This window comes from Gossypium arboreum, chromosome 6 (assembly GCF_025698485.1).
Source record: "Gossypium arboreum isolate Shixiya-1 chromosome 6, ASM2569848v2, whole genome shotgun sequence".
Taxonomy (NCBI): domain Eukaryota; kingdom Viridiplantae; phylum Streptophyta; class Magnoliopsida; order Malvales; family Malvaceae; genus Gossypium; species Gossypium arboreum.
This window is the reverse complement of record NC_069075.1, coordinates 124,312,127-124,332,730: the sequence shown is the minus strand read 5'-3', so window position 1 is coordinate 124,332,730 and position 20,604 is coordinate 124,312,127. Positions and strand designations below refer to the sequence as shown.

The 20,604-nt window shown below is 33.5% G+C and overlaps 1 pseudogene; it reads left to right on the top strand.

Annotated features, from left to right (window-relative positions):
* Positions 1 to 8,698: 8,698 nt before the first annotated feature.
* Positions 8,699 to 20,604, top strand: part of LOC108478712 (CRM-domain containing factor CFM3A, chloroplastic/mitochondrial-like) — a 39,699-nt pseudogene continuing 27,793 nt past the window's right edge.

Here is a 20,604-nt window from a genome sequence, read left to right as displayed (position 1 = left end):
TCATAAAATAATTATTTCTATCTCGGATTTTGTGGTCACGAAACCACTATTCCGACTAGGCCCAAAATCAGGATATTACAGTGTGGGGCATACTAACTTCAAATAAATTTTAATACTAGGGGATACACAGCCATGTAGCATAATCGTGTGTCGCACACAGCTGAGACACATGCCCGTGTCTCTGCTCGTGTGGACAAAAATAGGCCATTTACAAGGCCAATTTGCCACCCATTTTGCACATACCTATAAACACTCAAATGGTACCATTTCATCACACAAATAGGCAGTCGAAAATCATCCAAAAAATGCACAACTATACTATATCCATTTCAACTAAATTCAATACTCAAATTCCATAACATTTACCTATTCAAATACCAATCAATTTGTCTTGCTTTACTAAGCATAATTTATATATATAATTCATCCAACTAAACCAATCCAAACATACATAATCATTTTAACCACATTCATTCAAGATAAATCTATTACCAAACATTAAAATAGAACCATTGCACATTCATAAAACATCACCAAGTTTATCATCTTATGCCAACTCAAATGGCCAAATTACATATCCATCAAACATAACAAAAATGACTCAAGCCTATACATGCCATATACCATAAATACATGCCTTCAAAAGTACCAAATTAGATGATCGATAGTGCGATGATATTCCCGATGACTTCCAGATCCGAGCTAGCCTTGATTCTCTATAAAACATAGGAAAATAACACAATGTAAGCTTTACAGCTTAGTAAGTTCATATTAACTTAATGAGCAACTTCACCATTCATTCACAATTCCATCAATATAAATGCAAGATAATACAAAATCATTAAATCTTAAACCATTCAATCATTCATTCAATAGCTTACCAAGAATTCATCCATTTCATGGATTCAATGTTTATAAACTTTACGTACGTACTTGTAACACTCCTAACCTGTATCCGTTGCCGGAATAAGGTTATGAGGTATTACTTGACTGAACAAAACTTCTATAAGGTCAAAGATACTTACCAGACATAAATTATCAACACTGCAACCATGTCTCATTGATTTTCCATAAAAGCTCTTATAAATTTCCAAAATGACTCACTATCAAAACATAACCGAATATCTAATAACAAATTAACTACTATCAAGTTATAACTAAAACATTTCACCACATTAGTTCAATTATAAGGCTTCTCTAAACAAAATGAGCAAGCCATCTTCGCATGGCTATAATGTATACAAAGTCGAAATATCATTCTACCTATAGTCTATCCTATACATGCCTTAAACCATGATGATATACAATCTTCTCAACTCACATAATGACTAGATAGTGTGATGATATCTCCGGCCCTTCCAACTCGAGCTAAAGTATATACCTATAAGAAATGGAAAAGAGAACACGGAGTAAGCTTCAATGCTTAGTAAGTTTTAAGCAATGCAAACAATTAATTTACTTATAGATCGATTATTCAAATTTTCAAGAAATCATTCCTAGATAATTGCCATTTTGGCCAAGTATCCATGAACATAATGCATATTTAGCAAATTCACCTCACTTGAATCTGAACTCAATTAAAACCAAATATTGAAATTACAAATAAGATCATAAGAACTCGAAAAGCATCTCATTAACAAGTTTTAACCATGTTTGCAACAAAATCACAAATTCACTACAAGCTGTCTTCCTGAGCAACAGTCACTAAATTATTTATAACTGGAGCTAAGAAACACCAAATCAAGTGTCGTTAATTTTCCCTGAAAATAGACTCATATATCTTCCATCCATCAAATTTTCAGAATTTTTGGTTTGACCAATCAACACCAGGTTTTTATTGAAGTTTCCCCTGTTTCACTGTTTGACTAATCTGACCACTCTTCACTATGAATCAAATTTCTCATTATAAAGAATTCAAAATATGTTATTGTTTATTTCATTTGAAACTATACTCATTAGGGAGTCTAAGAATATAAATTTTATCTTATAACCATTTTTGTACCATTTATAATGATTTTCTGAAAACAGAACAGGGGACTTCGAAGTCATTTTGACTCTGTTCCACGGCACTTCAAATATCTCATTATTGGCAACTCTTTTGCTTACACGGTTTCTTTTATAAAAACTAGACTCATTAAGATTTCATGACATAATTTATTCAGCCTCTAACTCAACTTCCACAATTTATGGTGATTTTCTGAAATCACGTTACTGCTGCTGTCCCGAGCAGATTTATTACCCATTCTTTGGATTCATATTATTTAACATGTATATCACCAAATAAATCTCATATAACCTTTCACCATAACCGAATACACACATACACATATGAGATTGTCACATATACTTCTCATTTCGCATTCATGATTCAATTCCGATCAATCTAACATATAAAAGTATATAATACATACCTGACTGACTTAATGTGTTGAACATATTCAATGGTAGTTTACTACGAACATTCGAAATCATAATCTTACTCCAATCATCGGCATTAAGTCTGCTAGATTTAAAACCAGAATCAAATCACCACCACAAAGCATGCGGGACTTTAAGCTCGGATATAATACCAGCACGAATGCCTTCGGGACTTAGCCCGGATATAATTCTCCATTATCATGTACACTTATATATATATATCATAACACATTAGCATTTCATTTACATTATTTGAACACAAGCACAACATGCTTATCAACCATTCCACTTTCGGCTCAATAGCCACATACAAAGAACACGATTTCGTTTCACTATCCAACATGATTTCTATAACCATTCGGCTACAAGTCATATGCACAATTATTTATCCCACTACGTAATTCAAGTAGAACCAATAGGTCACAATTTATTTATTATGCTTATATACCATGATTTTATCAAATCATAAGCTAAGTTTCATTACTCAAAGACTTACCTTGACTGTCGTCGAATGACTACGGATATGCTATTTGGTTAGTTTAGCTTTTTCCCTTATCCGAATTAGGCTCCTTAAGCTCTTGAGCTAGATTAAACAAATTCACTTGTCACTAATTCATTAATCATGCCTTTTATTCGGTTATATTAATAATTTAAAACACAACATCACCAAGCTATTACTCACATTCACGTTCGGCAAGGACCAATTAATAAACCTTAAATTCAAAATAACTTCAATCTTATGATTTTACAATTATCTTATACTTTCACATATAACTTATTTATGGCTACATATATATATTATCAAAGTATCTTTCGGTTCCAAAACTCAATCATTAAAACACATGCATGTACACACATATAAACATATACTTATGAATTAAAATATAATTTCTTATGCATAAGCATAGCAATGACCGCATAAACACTCATATATATATATATATACAATAGATGCATTAACAATTTATCATTCAATGACTAAGCCAAAACATCTTTATCATATCATTTACACTTTTGCTTACAAGTATATACTCTTAAATCAAGGTATAACAATCACACGTGTATATTTTTATAAGTATGTATAATCACGTTCATACAAGTATACACATAATTCACAATTTAGTTTCGTATGCATATATCACTTGAAGCATCAAACCCAATTCATTAATACCTAATTTAACAAGTTCAAAACTCATTTCGACAATGAAGTTCTTGATTTAGAACAAGGATAATCCCTCTATTCACTATCCATAATCAAATTCGGCAACCATATACACTGAAATTTAACATTCGTTCTTTCCCTCAAAATTCAAATTCATAATTCATTTCTTGCCAATTGTCGAACATCAATAGCCATTTAGGACAAATATACCTCATATAAGCATTATTTTAACCCACTATGTACTATTCATGCATTTTAACCCTTATAGCCAATTACTATCTATCTAACTAGCCACAACTAACCTTATTCATCAAGATATAAAATCAAACATACCTCAAATTGCCTTCACAAGGGCCGAACACCATAGAGCCTAATTGTTTCTTTGTTCTTTAAGCTACGGCAATTGAAGGAAAGTAAAGCGTGAAAACTTTGTTTTCACCACCCAATTTCTTATTAATTCCCAATTTCCAACATTATTTCACATTTTAAAGCATCAAACACAAGAATTCTTATCAAAGCATCCATGGCCGAAACATGCTTAACAATTATAAACAAGAATTGGACCATGAGTTAGCTAGACAACTTAACAATAACCTCAATAATCAAGTTTCCATCAAAATTTTCAAGAGAGCTTACCTAATAGAAGAAAACAAAGTGCCAAATGCCTTAGGAATTTTTCTCCTTCCCTCCTCACAAGTTCGGCCAGGTGAGAAGATGAACCCCCCATGAAAACATTGTTTTTATCACTATTGTTATAATATTAATATTCCTTTAATATTATAATATTCATTTCATATTATAAAACAATTTAACTTATAAAATAAAAATAATAAAATCATATTTTATTCATGATTCATCATCATTACGCCTACTACACTTAAAGATGGGCTATTTGACATGCAAGGACTCCTTTTTTGTAACTACAACTGTTCAGCCACTTTTTAATTTTGCCTAGCAAGATTTCAATGTTTAACAACTAAGCCCTTTTTGATTAATTCACATCAAATGACAAAAATCAAAGCATTCAAAGATTCACACATGCATTTTCACATATATTAGACATAGAATATAGTATTTAATTATTTTCGTGTCTCGATTTTGTGGTCCCGAAACCACTTTCCGACTAGGGTCAAATTAGGGCTATTACAGTACCTGTACTAACTCGTACCAATCTCAGTCTAATCCACATATTTCAACTTTCCCGTTGAACCATTCGGAATAGAAGTCGGATATTTAAGGATCTCAATCGATGAGTACTTATACCATGGCCCGTAGCCAAAGCAAGGTAACTTATCCTGGAGCACCTATACCATGGCCCGTAGCCAAATCAAGGTAACTCCTTTCCAAAATACCTATACCATGGCCTAAAGCCAAATCAAGGTATAACTCGCACCCGAAGTGCCGATATCATGGCCCGAAGCCAACTTATTACCTTAATGACATGTCATTTATATCCTCGACTATTCCTAAGGTTCAATCGGGAATTTCTAATACCAAATCATAGTTGAATCATTTCAAATCACTGTCAAATCATTTTCGAATCATGGTCGAACAAGTTAGTCTAAAATTTACAATTTATGTAATATCAAAGCATTTAAATACAATTATAATAGAGCTAGTTACATATGAACTTACCTCGTATAAGGAATTGACGGATCGAATCGACTAATCGACAACCTTGCTTTCCCCCCGATCTAAATCCGAATTCTTTCTTTCTTGATCTATATTGTAACACCCCCTACCCGTATCCGTCACCAGAACAGGGTACGAGGCATTACCAGATTTAAAAATTTATTTATCAGACATTTTATTTCATCTAGCATTCATATTTGGGACCAATCAAAATCAAACATATTGCCCCCTAAACATACTTATTTTCCTTGTATCAACGTATCAAAGATAATCACATATTTACATGTTATGAAAAATATCATTCTCTTACCGTTTCTTCATAAACATAAATTAGTTAATTCATTATATCAATATTTCATGTACCATCAACTCATATTTCCTTATATCACATAATTAGGTTTCACGAACTTATCTAGCTAAATTGCAAAAATACCAAGATTTAGGGGCATTTCGATAATTTTCTATTTTCCTCGATTTTTCAGCCAATCTTGATCTAAATTAATAATTTCATTCAATTTATTAATTTAGACAATAAAATAATTCATTTCACTCAATTTGGTCATGTTTATTTTTTACAAAATTACCCTTAAAGTTTTACTTTTATTCAATTTAGTCCCCGAGCCTAAAGTATGCAAATTAACCACTTTAATGTAACCCATGCTAACTAAATATTCATATATATATTTTCCTCCTCCTCCTCTCCATTCCATATCCTTAATGTATATATAATTCCACTATTTTCTCATATGTTCATATCAAGCTGTCCACTTGAGTCATAGCCACTAAATTATTTATATCTTGAGCTACAGAATTCTAAATTAAGAAACACTTGATGTTTCAAAAACTAGACTCAAATATACTTCTACCATAAAAATTTCAGAATTTTTGGTTTAGCCAATAAGTACAGTTTATTCTTTAAAGTCACCCTTATTCTGCTGTCTGACAATTCCGAACCTTATTCACTAAAAATTAATTATCTCCTCGTACGGGATTTGAATAATGTTCCCGTTTGTTTCTCTTAAAAATAGACTCATTCAGGATTCTAAATATATAAATTTAAGCCCCTAATTATTTTTTTCAATTTTTGATGATTTTCCAAATTCAGAATAGGGGAACCCGAAATCATTCTGACCTTGTCTCACAAAATTTACTATATCTCATGATTTATAATTCCATTGCTTACATCGTTTCTTCTATAAGAAACTAGACTCAATAAGATTTAATTTCATATTTTATTCATCCTCTCATTCGATTTATACAATTTTTGGTGATTTTTCAAAGTTAGACTACTACTGCTGTCCAAAATAGTTTTAATGCAAAATTTGATTTCCATTTTACCCCAAATTTCACAGTTCATACAATTCAGTCCTTAGTCAATTAACCCCTAAATTGAGCTAATTTTTCTCAATTAATACTTTAGTCTATCATTTTAAACTACTTCATAACCCTTGAAAATCAGAACTTTAGCACTAGACCTTAATTCCAAACTCTTTCATAATTAGGTCTTAAAATCAATTTCCATCAATTTTACTTGATAAAATCATCATATATCAAAATTAAACCTTCAATTCTATATTTATTCATCATATGCTTCCAGCACTCATCCATAGAAACTTTAAAAATTAGCCATGGAATAAAAAAGTAATGACATAGTAAATTGGACTCAATTGTAAAAGTCTAAAATCTTAGAAATTTTAAGGAGAAAACAAGAATTAAACTTACATGAAGCTAGAGTATGAAAACCAGCTTGAACCCTCTTCCATGGCTATTTTTCAGCTGATGAAAATGAAGAGAAAATGAAGAGAATTCTAAATATTCCAATTTGGTCCCATTTTTATTTAGCTAATTTTGGCAATTTTTCAATTTTACCCTCATTTCACCCATTTCCTGATTTTCTCAGCTATTGCCGCCCAAAATATCTTATTTGGGCTTATTTGCACTTTAAGTCCTTCCTCATTTGACAATTGAGCTATTTAATCCTTCTAGCAACTTTTACACCTTTTTCAATTTAGTCCTTTTTATTTAATTAATCACCCAAACATTAAAATTTTCTAACGAAATTTTAATACTACCTTATTGACACTCCGTAAATATTTATAAAAATATTTATGGCTCGGTTTATAACAGCGAGATCTCGATACTTTTTTTCTCAATTTCTTGACCAAATAAATCTTTATAAAACACTATTTATTATTTCAAAAATCTTTTAAAAGCTACATTTGGCTCATAAATATTAAGTAATATAATCTACGAGTTCATTTTTCAGATTTGGTGGTCTCGAACCACTACTTCTGATATTGCTAAAATTTGGGCTATTACATATATTAATTCAAAATTAACTTATTTATTCATCTACTCATTCAATTTAGTCCAAAATTACTCATTCGGCATTTTTACAATTAGCCCCTAAACTTTTACATTTAATCAATTTAGTCCCTATTTCACAAATACACAAAATTCACATAATTTCATTACACCCAAGCTTGGAAGAACTGCATATAAGTCCCTAGTAGCCCAAAAATTTCATTTCTTTCACATTTCAACCACTCAATTTGCATATTTCACAATTTAATCCCTATTATGCATTTTCATTAAAAATCACTTAATAAAACATGTAAAACTATCATCAAGCTTTCATAATCCATCATCAAACATCTTCAACAATGGCAACTCTCAAAATCTTTAAAAATTTCAAAATTAAATGAACGAGCTAGCTAGATTGAGTTGCAACAATTACAAAAACATAGAAATCATAAAAAACCGAGCAAAAATGGACTTACAATTAAATCTCAAAGTGACCGAACCCTAAATGCATAAAATGGCTTCCTCCCTTTCAATATTCGGTTGATGATGAAGAACATAAAAAGATGATATGTGATTTTTATCATTTAATTATGTTTTATTAACTAAATTACAAAATTATCCTTATTCATAAACCATTTAAATACCTTAATATATGTCATATATGTCCACTCAACCTTATAATGGTCTAATTACAACATAAGGACTTCTAATTTAATATTCCATAGCTTTTTAATACCTTTAGCTATTAGAGCTCACGTTTTACACTTTATGCGATTTAGTCCTTTTTCTCAAATTGAGAAATTAAACAATAAAATTAGTTCACAAAATTTTCACACATGGATACTATCATGCTGTAAACACATAAAATAATATTAAAATAATTTTTCGACCTCAGATTTGTGGTCCCAAAATTACGGTTTCGATTTGACTCAAAAACAAATTGTTATAGAAATAAACACAAATTCATAACAATAGTCAAAGAGGTAAGTAAAAAAAGAATTAACACACGATATTTGTCAAAACAGTTCGAATATGTGAAGCCTCACTCAGCTTCTCCAAGTAATTTTGATAAGATAATACTCTTAATAAATGGTTAAATATATTTCTTGAAATATCTTCAATAATTATCCCAAAATAAAAACCTTCATATCTAAGTAAAACATCACTTGGTCTCCAAGTAAAATGATAACGGTAAGATAAGGATAAGGATATTCAATCATCTTAAAGTCGTTTCCCTTTTTCTCTAAGTTAATCGAAAAGATAAAAATGCTCATTCTATAATGTAGCGAAATTCCCCTTTGTCCAAACATTAATTATTTAGTCTAAAATGTCAGCACTTAAACTAACCTTAAATTGTGCTGAAAACATGTTTAAACTACTGTCCAGACAAGATAAAAACATGATGTCCAACAAACAATTCAAAAGAATATTTAAACATAGATAAAGCTTAACAACAATGACAACTAATGCCCCAACATAAACATCCAAATTAAAAATGAAATGTTATCATATTTTTAAATACCAATTTATGTAAAATTAATGTACAAATATTAAGGCATCATTTAATTGGTTGAAACAATATTTTAGCATTCAAATTAAGAAATGGAGTATTATTTGATGTCTTTTTAAAAAAAATTGAGAAATGAAATTAAATAATTCGATATGCATTTTATTTATTTATCTATTTATAAATTAAGTATGTAATAGTTTTACTTTACACAAATAAGTTTAATAATAATTTATTAGTAATTCTATTATATACGTATGCATGTAGGCATCATAAATTTAGAATATATGTGTATTCGAAGTAACATTCAATAAATAAATCAATAAATAATTTGAAACTAATAATAATAACAATTATCGAGGTAAGTTTTAAGAGTAATGACTTGAGCAGTAATCATTGCATTTGGCATTGTGTAGGTTCCATAACTTACCTTATTTGTTATTAGTATGTCTTACCAAAATATCTTGATTATTTGCTGACATCTTTTTGAAAATATGTTATTGAATTATGTCTTTCCTATATTAGAAAACTAGAGGGTTGGTTATATAGAGATCAGGTGGCTCAATGTAGTTATAAGGGGTATGGCCTACAAGCTTCACTGTGTTCAATCGTATTCTGGGTAGGATCAGGCTGATACAAGTGCTTAGGATGTTATAACTACTAACACAGAAAATATGGTAGTTAAGGACTCTGTTAGGACCGAGGAGTCCTTCATGCCGCCTTCTTCGGAGTATTTGAAGGATCTATCTAAAGAAGAGCTCATGGATTTGTGTGAACTCGAACATTTGTTAGATGAACTAGGTTCACGAAATAAAGATTGGTTAGGTTGAGAACCGTTGCCTATTGATGCAGACTTGCTTCCACATGTTTTTCCTGGGTATCAACCCCCATTCAGACGCCTTCCTTATGGGGTAAGACATTGTTTGAAGGATTGTGAAATGACTATTTTCCTTAGACTTGCGAGGTCAATGCCTCCATATTTTGCCTTAGGTAAGTGAATGTATGATATTGTCTTTGTATCACTAAATGTTTCTTTTTCTTCCATATACCATTTTTTATCTAATCACCATAAATTTTTCTCTTAATGGATTATTAGCTGTATATCGCAGCCACATTGCTAGCCTATTTGCTGTGTGATGCAGCCACGTTGCAAGACAGCTGTAACATTCTTTTTCCCTATTATCCATTTTGTTTCAAAGGACAATTCTTTGATATTATGTATTGTCATGCAATGAGGTTGTAAAGAGCAGATTTTTCAGAAATACAATGCTTTAGCAAATACTATATCTCTTATTTATTATGGTATCTGAGCCTGGTTTTCCGATCTTTCATAATTGACTCTGAGTCCTTCCTTTTCTTCATATAATGTCTGACTTAAATGATAGCCCACCACCCCTCACTGATGCCCTCACCTCAGATTCTCAAACTCTATCTTTTTTCTCCACCAAACGCATCAATGTCAGACTTGATGAGAAAAACTACCTCCTTTGGAAACAACAGATTCTCTTTATAGTTCGAGGTTATAGTCTGGAACACTTTCTCGACAATTCCACCACTTCACCCTCAAAATTTTCAATCACTGCAACTAGTGAATCTACTCCAAATCCAGCATATACTCATTTTGTCAAGCAAGACTGTGCCCTTACCTCATGGCTTCTGTCCACTGTCAGTCTGAATATTCTCTCACAACTTGACTCCTCGGCCTCTATCTGGTCCACCTTAACTCTTTTTTTCTCGTCTCTGTCCACCACCAAAGTGATGCACCTTCACTGTAAACTTCACTCTCTTTGCAAAAGTGCACTCTCTATGCGAGATTATCTCTCCCAGATTAAAGAAGTAAGTGACACCCTTGCTGCTTGTGGAAGTCCCATCTTCGATATTAAACATATTGCAACCATCTTAAATGGTTTACCTCAAGACTATGACTCATTCGTTGCTGTTATTACCTCAAGTCAAGAGCCATATACACTTGATCATGTCATGACAATTCTTCTAGATGCTGAGTCCCGCCTTCATGACCCTCTCCGTCTCCGTCTATCCATCAATACTGCCCAAGTTAGAGCACCCACACCTACAGATTTTGTCTCCAACCTACCACTTAGGCCCACCACTTCAAGCCCGCCGATTTTTCATAGCCAAACCCAATACTCAGGACATTTCCCACCTCTCACTTTGTTCCTAGGCCACGTTCAACCTACAACAGTCGAGGCAGAGGTAGAAACACATCACGTCTATAGTGTCAACTTTGTGGTTGGATAGTACACTTAGTTGACCATTATTATTATTGTTTTGACCAATCTTTTTCTGGTATCCAATCCTACCCTCCACCTCTACCACCAACTGTCAATCCTACTATCAACACTTGCACCCATTACAACCCTTCCCAAAGCTATGAAACTACATATCATAATCATACTCCTTCAGACGGGTACTGCCCTTTTGGTCAACCAGCTTCGGATCCTATAAGTGTTAATCCTATAAGCCTTAACACTGCCATATCCTCTTCAACTACCCTCCCCAAATGAACACGCAAGCTTCCAACACTACCACTACTTCAGTATCATCCCCCAGAATTCAAAGCTGGGTTCCTGATTCTGGCACATCTCACTATGTCACCAACAACCTTGCCAATCTTTCAACATATAGTTCATACACTGGGTCTGGTAAGGTTACCGTGGGTGATGGTTTTTCCCTTCCAATTAGTCATATTGGCACATCCACTATCTCTTCTTCATCTCGACTGTTACTATTGAATGAATTACTGCATGTGTCTGCTGTTTCTAACAATCTGCTCTCAGTTTCTAAATTTGCAAAAGATAACCTTGTTTATTTTGATTTTCTTACTGTCTTGTTAAGGATGAGCATACAAATGAAGTTCTCTTGCATGGTGAAGAACAGGATGGTCTGCATCATTTTTTCGCTACACCAACTCAACCTCACCTTCCGCAAACCATTGTCACAAATGCTGCTAGTTCTACATCACCTTCCTTACCTGTTGGATTTTGGTTATGGCACACACGTCTTGGCCACCCCTCAGTTGAGGTATTGAATAAAGTCATGAAGAAATGTAATCGACAACATGTTCCTCTGTGTGAAGCTTGCTGCATGGGAAAGAGTCGTCGCCTACCTTTTATTCGCCTAGACACCGTATACACCAAACCTTTTGAGCTCGTCGAACTTGACTTATGTGGACCAGCTCATGAGCTTTCATCAGGGTATCGATATTACTTGTCATGTGTTGATGCTTTTTCAAGGAATTGTTGGTTGTATTTACTGAAATCAAAAGATGAAGCCATTGTTGCCGTTGATCTTTTTAAGAAACTTGTCTCTAATCAATTTTCCACCACTATTACTGCTGTTAAAACGTATTGGGAAGGTGAATTTTGAAATTTCACTTTATATTTGGCCAACCTTGGTATTTAACATTGTGTTACTTGCCCTCATACATCTCAATAGAATGGGATTGTCGAACGGAAACATAGGCTTATAATTGAAATGGGTATAACCTTATTAGCTTAAGCAAATCTACCTTTTCAATTTTGGACAGATGCATTTCTTAGTGCTGTTTTTCTCATAAATCAATTTTCAACTGCTGTTCTTGATGGAATCTCACCACATGAGAAACTGTATGGACGACCTCCAAATTATGAGTTCTTACGTATCTTTGGATCTCAATGCTTCCGTCATCTCCATCTATTCATACCGCATAAGCTGAATTTTCGTTCCAAAGCTTGCGTTTTCTTGGGCTATAGTCTAATGCATCATGGCTATAAGTGTCTTGACAAAGACTCTGGTAAAATTTACATCTCCAGACATGTCTTGTTTAATGAACATGTTTTCTCTTTTGCAGCTAGCAAGTCATCCTTGGTGACAAATGCTCCTACAGAATTTGAATCCTCTCCTCTGCTTGTGGTTTCCTTACCTCATTCAAGTTCTTCCACTATACAATTTCGGTCCTTACCACTATCTTCTTTACCAATGATACCTGCTTCCCATTTTACAACTACAAGTCACTTTAATAACCGAGAGGAACCTTTTGACAGTCTCATTCAAAGCCCACCTCCTCCATATGAAACACCTCTAGCCAACGATGATACACCAGAAGATAATGAAACAAACAACAACTGTCCCCCCACTAATGTGCACCCCATGATTACTCACAGTAAAAACAACATTTACAAACTTAAGCTTTATTCTGCCATACTTGAGAATCATGAACCAAAGAACATCGAAGAAGCTTTAATGGATACAAAATGGAGAGAAACAGTCATGACAGAATACAATGCTCTCATTGCAAACAACACATGGTCTTTAGTTGAATTACCACCTGATCGTAAACTAATAGGGTGCAAGTGGCTCTTCAAGTTAAAGAACAACCCGAATGGCAAAATAGCAAGATATAAGGCGAGACTAGTTGGAAAAGGCTTATCTCAAGTCCTAGGGCATGATTTTCGTGAAACCTATAGCCCAGTTGTTAAATTTCCTACCATCAGCATAGTTTTTGCTTTGGCAGCCTATAATTGCTGGAATTTAAGATACATCGATATCAACAATTTATTCCTAAAAAGAGACTTATATGAGGATATCTATATGACTCAACCTCCTGGTTTTGAGCAATATCCTGATGAAGGTAAGACGTTAGTTTGCAAGCTTCATAAAGCTATATATGGTCTACGTTAAGCACTAAGAAACTGGTTTCACAAACTACAAGAATTTCTTCTTACCATTGGTTTCACTTCTTTTAAAGCAGACCCCTCATTATTTACTCTTAAGTATGGGGGAAATATCACCTACATGATTGTGTATGTGGATGATATACTACTAACGGGAAACTCTCACGGGACAATCGAAAATACAGTAGAACAACTTCATAAATAGTTTTCCTTGAAGGACTTAGGTAGCCCTATGTATTTTTTGGGAATTGAAGTTCAATCTATTGGTAATGGTATCTTCATCAACCAAAAGAAATACACCTTGGACTTTTTTACTCAAACAACATGATGAATAGTCAAACCATACCAGCACCAATGGCAGTCGGCAAGAAATTTGCTAAAAATGATGGTAATGCCCTTAGTGATCCTCAACATTATAGAAGCATAGTAGGGTCACTGCAATACCTCTGCCACACAAAGCCATATATATCATATAGTGTCAACAAGGTTGCTCAATATATGCAAGATCTTAGAGAGTCTCACTAGGTTGCAGTCAAACGAATTCTTTGCTATTTAAAAGGCACTTTAGATCATGGGTTAGTTTTCACTACTGGTAAAATAATGAACCTCATAGCATACACCGATGCCGATTAGAGAAGTGATGTCGATGAACGAAGATCAACATCTGGTCACTGTGTTCTTCTAGGACCTAACATTATTTCATAGAGTTCCAAGAAACAAAGGTCTATCTCTCGATCAACTGAGGAAGTAGAATACAGAAACCTTGCTGATATGGCCTCAGAAATTATATGGTTACAGTCCCTGTTATCAGACTTCCAAATCAACTTAATTGAACCACCCAAAATTTGGTATGACAATTCAAGCACTACTATGGCTGCCAACCCAGTTCTATATTCGAAAATAAAACATGTTGATTTGGATTTTCACTTTGTTCATGAAATGGTGCTCAATAATCAAATTCATGTTGGATATGTTCCAGCAAAACATCAAGTTGCTGATGTCTTCACTAAACCTTTCCTGACCAAGGCATTCCAAGAATCACGAGAGAAGCTATGTGTCATCCCATATGATGAAGCTACCATTCTACTTAACAAGGAAAAAAGACAGAAAACATTGCCAATATTAGCTGTATATCGTAGCCACATTGCTAGCCTATTTATTGTGTGATGCAACCACGTTGCAAGACAACTGTAACGCTCTTTGTCCCTATTATCCATTATGTTACAAAGGAAAATTCTTTGATATTATATATTGTCATGCACTGAGGTTGTAAAGAGCAAATTTTTCAGAAATACAATGCTTTAGCAAATACTATTTCTCTTATTTATTATGGATTCTGTTCCTTTATTGTTATAGAAAGAAATATGGAAGTACAAGGTTTGGCACAGGCTATTGTGAAGTTATGGGAAAGACCTGCAATTGCTAAGATGGCCATTAAACTTGGAGTAGAAAATACACGCAATGAAAGAATGGCTGAAGAGCTTAAAGTGAGAGATTATTGATATTGTTGCATCTTGAAATGTAAATCTAATTGTTTAACTGGCAACTTAGTTTTCTGATGCCTTCTGGCTACCATCGTTGATTACTTTCTATTATATCAAGCTATTTGCAACTTGCCATTTTTTGTTTTCCTTTGGATGGTGCTTCATTAGATACTTGTTGCTTATTGCACATGGATTTTGTACATGTAGCGATTGGCAGCAGGCATTGCTTTCCAGAAACAAGGAATTTTATTCCTTGTATTTTACAGGAGCAATGATTTCTTGCCACCTGTTGTAACAAATACATTGAAAGAGATGCAAAAGCCAAAAATCTTCGGCAGGAGGAGGAAGAGGAAGCATGAGGGAGGGCCCTAGCCTTGGTTGGATCTAATATAAAAGCTTCTACACTTCCTTTGGTTGCCAACACTCTCGCAGAAACCACTGCTGCAACCTCTCGTTAGGGGCACCAACCAAGCTCCGATGAAGTGGAAGAAATTAAGAGAAATTTAGCATTGACTCAACAGGCTTCACTAGTCAGACATCTAGAGAAGAAACTAGCTCATGTAAATTACAAATACTGTAAGTAAAAAGTGTAACAAGATTCTCCAACGTTTTAAAACTGTGACATACTTTCTGATTTATGCCATCTTTCTAACTTTGTGGTCCTAGGGTAAAGGGGAGTTGACAAAGACCAATAAAGCTTTAGCTAAAGTGCAGGCGCATCTCGATCCCACATATCTCCCAACTGATTTGGAAACTTTTAGTGAAGAGGAGAGAATTTTATTTCGTAAGATTGGTCTAAGTATGAAACCCTACTTGCTTTTGGGTAAGAATGGGAACTTCAATCCTGCTTTACTGTTTCTGACTAAAAGAATCAGATATTCATATGATTTTTATTTTTTAGGAAAACGAGGAGTTTATGATGGTACAATAGAAAACATGCACCTCCATTGAAAATACCAAGAGTTGGTAAAGATACTAGTGAAAAGAGAAAGTTTGGCCCAAGTGAAGCATATTGCAATTTCGTTGGAGGCCTAGAGTGGTAGGGTGCTAGTATCTTTAGATAAAACTACTAAAGGCTATGCTATTATAATCTATTGAGGGAAAAACTTATTGGTGTTTTTTTAATAAAAAACAACAAAGTGATTGTTTTAGGACCAAATAGAGAAACAAATGGCTGAAAGAATTAGTCATCATTAGATGTCAAGCCTACATATAAACAAGCAATCAATAGGAGTGAAAAGAAAAACTATCACCTAGTACTTACCTAACACCATTAATACATCTTGAAACTCATAAAACTAAACTTGTACACATAGAAAAGCTAATTGTATCAAGTTAATCAACACCTAATCACAACAAACATCTTACTAACTTAGTTTAAATGTAACTAAGTAGCAAAAAACAACCAATTAGCATGTTGTCGTGCTGCAACATGCATGCAACGAAAAATAGACTTAGCTGCATGTAAGCCATTTCTTAACACTCCTCATTGGCTTTTTGTTGAAAACTCCCAATTTGGCTCTTAAGTTCTCAAACCTTTCTGTCCCAAGAGGTTTTGTCTAGATGTCTGCCAATTGATCTTTAGAATTGCAATGAACCAGTTTGATCTCATGTGCTTGCTCCACTTCTATGACAAAATGAAACTTAATCTTGAAATGTTTTGTTTTACCATGAAACATTGGATTCTTTGCAATAGCAACAACATATTGATTGTCACATTTAATCTTTGTTGCTTCTCTTTTGGTGCAAATTCAAATCAACCAAGAGTTTCCTTAACCAAATGGCTTGATTAACAACTACAGTAGCTACAACATATTCAGCCTTAGCAGTTGATTAAGCTACAATGGCTTGCCTTTTCGAACTCCAACAGAAAATAATTGATCTTAAGGTGAATAGGTACCCTAAGGTACTTTTCATGTCATTAAAGGATCCATCCCAATCACTATCTGCAAAACCAATAAGTTTCATGTCATTAGCCTTAGTGAACTTGACTCCATAGCTTAGAGTCCCTTTAATGTATCTTAGAACGCTTGTTGTTGCTTGTAAGTGAATCACATTGCAACTATGCATGAATCTAGACAAAAGACTGATAACAAATACAATATCATGTCTTGAGGCTGCTAAATAAAGTAAACACCCCACTAGGCTTCTATAACTAGATTCATTTACCCTTTCAAAATCATCTTGGCTCGTAAGTTTTCCACCAATAGCAATAGAGTTTTAGCTTCTTTGCAATTTTGTATGCAAAATTTGTTCAAGGTTTTCAAGGAAAAAGGCTTTTGACTTTTGAAAATGCCTTGCTAAGTTTGAGATACATTCATACCAAGAAAGTAGGTCATTTCACCTAGATCAGACATTTTGAATACATTTTCCATTTGCCTTTTAAATTTAGCTAGCAATTCATTAGTCCCACTAGTCACTAGCAAGTCATCCATATATAAGGAGACTATTAGAAGAGTTTCATCTCCAGCTTTCTTCACATATAAAGTTGGCTCACTGATGCTTCTTTCGAATCCCAAACTTGACAAATAACTATCAATTTTGTCATACTAGGCCCTTGGTGCCTGTTTTAAGCCATACAAAGACTTTTTGAGCTTGTAGACTTCTGCTTCTTCACTAGCCACTTTGAAGCCATCTAGTTGTTCAACATATATCTCCTCCTTGAGGAATCCATTAAGAAAGGCAGATTTCACATCAATTTGATGTATCTTCCACTTCCTTTAAGCTGCCAAGTGGTAAGCTATACAAGTAACATATTTTAATCCCATTCTTAATGCATTTTTGAATGATTAATTATGAAAATTAGTGAATTTGATACTCCTAATCATTTAAATTAATTTTTCTATACTTAGGAGAGCATTTGGGAGCGAAAGGAGCAAAAAATAAGCAAAAATCGAACAAATAGAGTTGTTTGTAGGAGTCACACGTCCTGGCCATTTCCACACGGGCAGGACACATGCCCATGTGTGCTACATGGGCTAGACACATTCTCATGTGCTAGCCTGTGTCGATTTCGCACCCTTCTTCCCAAATAGATAGAAAAACACAATTTTTAGGCTTTCTGAGCATTATAAAGTCTATAAATTCTAATTACAAGAAGACATAAGGGAGCCATCAGAGAAGATCGAAGAAAACACTCGAAGAACACCATCAGAATCAACTTAGAAGCGGATCTCCATCAAGATCAAAAATCTCATTTTAATTTCTTTCAAAGTTTTATTGATTTTCTTATGTCTTGTGGTTTTTCTGACTTTGAGATGTTTGCATTCAGGATTATAAACTAATTCCCTAGATACCTAGGGAGGATGAAACCTATGATGAATCCTTTTATTCCTTGATTCTTGTTATCAATTATGTATGCTTATTTCTTGTTTTAATATTTTTGAGATATTAATTCATGTTTAATGTGCTTAATTCAGTGGACAAAAAGTGTGACACCCCTAATGTGACCCTAGTCGGGAAGTGGTTTCGGGACAACAAAACTGAGTCATACAAATAATTAGCTGTCATATTTGATGCTTATTATATGTATATATGCATGTGTGAAAATTTCATATTTGAATTTTGTTTAATTGTAGGTGAATTCTAGTAAATAGGACTTATGTGAGAAAATTTAGAAATGTGCTAGGCAAATGTAAAGTGGCCTATTAATGCATGTTATAGAAATGATGGGGTTGCATGTCAAATTGCCCAAAATTTGAGCTAGTGGTAAGCCATGCTATGGGTCATAGCATATTTTAAGCATGGTGTGTTAATGCTTCATGTTGGAAAGAATAAAATAAAACAGTTAGTAATAAAATAAGGGATGAAGGGTGAAGAAAAGAAAAAAAAGTATCATCTTGTTCTTCTTAGCAGTACAAGAAGAAGAAAGTTTTTGGTTGCTTTAATTTTGACTTAGAAGATGGCTAGAAGGAGGAAAACTATGATTTTAGCTAGTTAGGTAGCTGAAATTTCAAGTAACCCGGTAATCCATCGAAGAAGAAGGAGAGGGCTGCAACAAAAGAAAAAAAATGGAGACAACTTGCATGTTGAAGGAAACTAAGGATTTAGCTTGTTAGGAGTTGTATCCTAAGTTGGTAAGTTTTCTAAGCTCTCCTCTATCTTTATCTATGTTGTAAAGAAAAATGATGATGGGTTGTGGTTGGAAGGCATGAATGTGGGTTGTAGAAAAGAAAAGCTCTTGGATTAGTTGTAAAATTACTACCGTCCAATTTTGTGCCTTCGTTATCTGTCCAAAATTTGAACAAATTAATGGTTCTATTTTCATGCCAATTAGGGGTTGATAAATTGAGTTTAATAGCTAAAATATTATGTTATTCTTACTAAGTTTCAATTGTTAGTAGTGACGTAACAATTTGACAATTAAATGCATAAATGATCGCTGGAAATTTGCAGCTGAAAACAAATTGTTCCAGATGTAAATGCTGATTTGAATGTGCTGTAATATGAGGAGAAATTGGTCTCTCGCATGCTTGAAATAAAAGAGAACAATGGTTGTTAAATATTAGTTTTGTTGCTAATCGAATGGGTTTAATTCATTGTTCAAGGGGCTATAAATTGGTGTTAATTAAGCTATTCGGATGGTTTAATAAAACAGCCTGAATGTTAAATAATGCTTGCTGTCCAGATTGAAATTATGCTAGAAGATTGAACAATTGTTGTTCAAATGAAACTTTGGAGTGTTTAATGGACTCCATGTTGCTAAAATTTACATGAATAGAAATTTCTAAGCTTAAATTGTAAGAATTTGAGTTGTGTTGTTTAAATTATCAATCTTTCTTCCTAGCCGAATATGTGTTTATAAAGTTAAGTTGTTAAATAGATTTTGAAGTTAGCCTATGTATTTATTTTTGAATTTAAGAAGAATGATGCATTCGACTATGCTTTGATGTGAATGAATTGTTGTTATGTGAATAAATATTTGTTTGATGATATATGCATTCGGAAATGAGATAAAATGTGTATTAAGGTAAGTTTCATGGTGATTATGCTTGTGATGTTGGGTTAATATTCGGCATTGAGTAATGTGGGGTAAGGTGATTAATCGGCTATGAAATTAGCTAAATTGAATAGGTATGTTTAATGATATGCTTAGTATAATGTATGATCTTATAACTCGGTTTGGTATTGAGATAAAGGTTAGATGTATGATTGGATTTTGGTATGTGTTAAATTGGTTAATCAAAGATTAAATGATATGTGATTGCCAAATGTGATTGTTAAGTGAATAATATTAGTTAAGTACTTAAGCAAATCTATTGTTTTACTTAAGCTTAAGAGCAAAGAGGATCAAAGTCGGATAGGGGAAAAGAGAAAGTAAATGAATAGCCGTGGACATCTAATCGTCGACCACTTCCGAGGTAAGTTTTAAGTGATTAAACGTTGAGTAAATTCAATCATAATAGAACATAATGAGTTGATTTA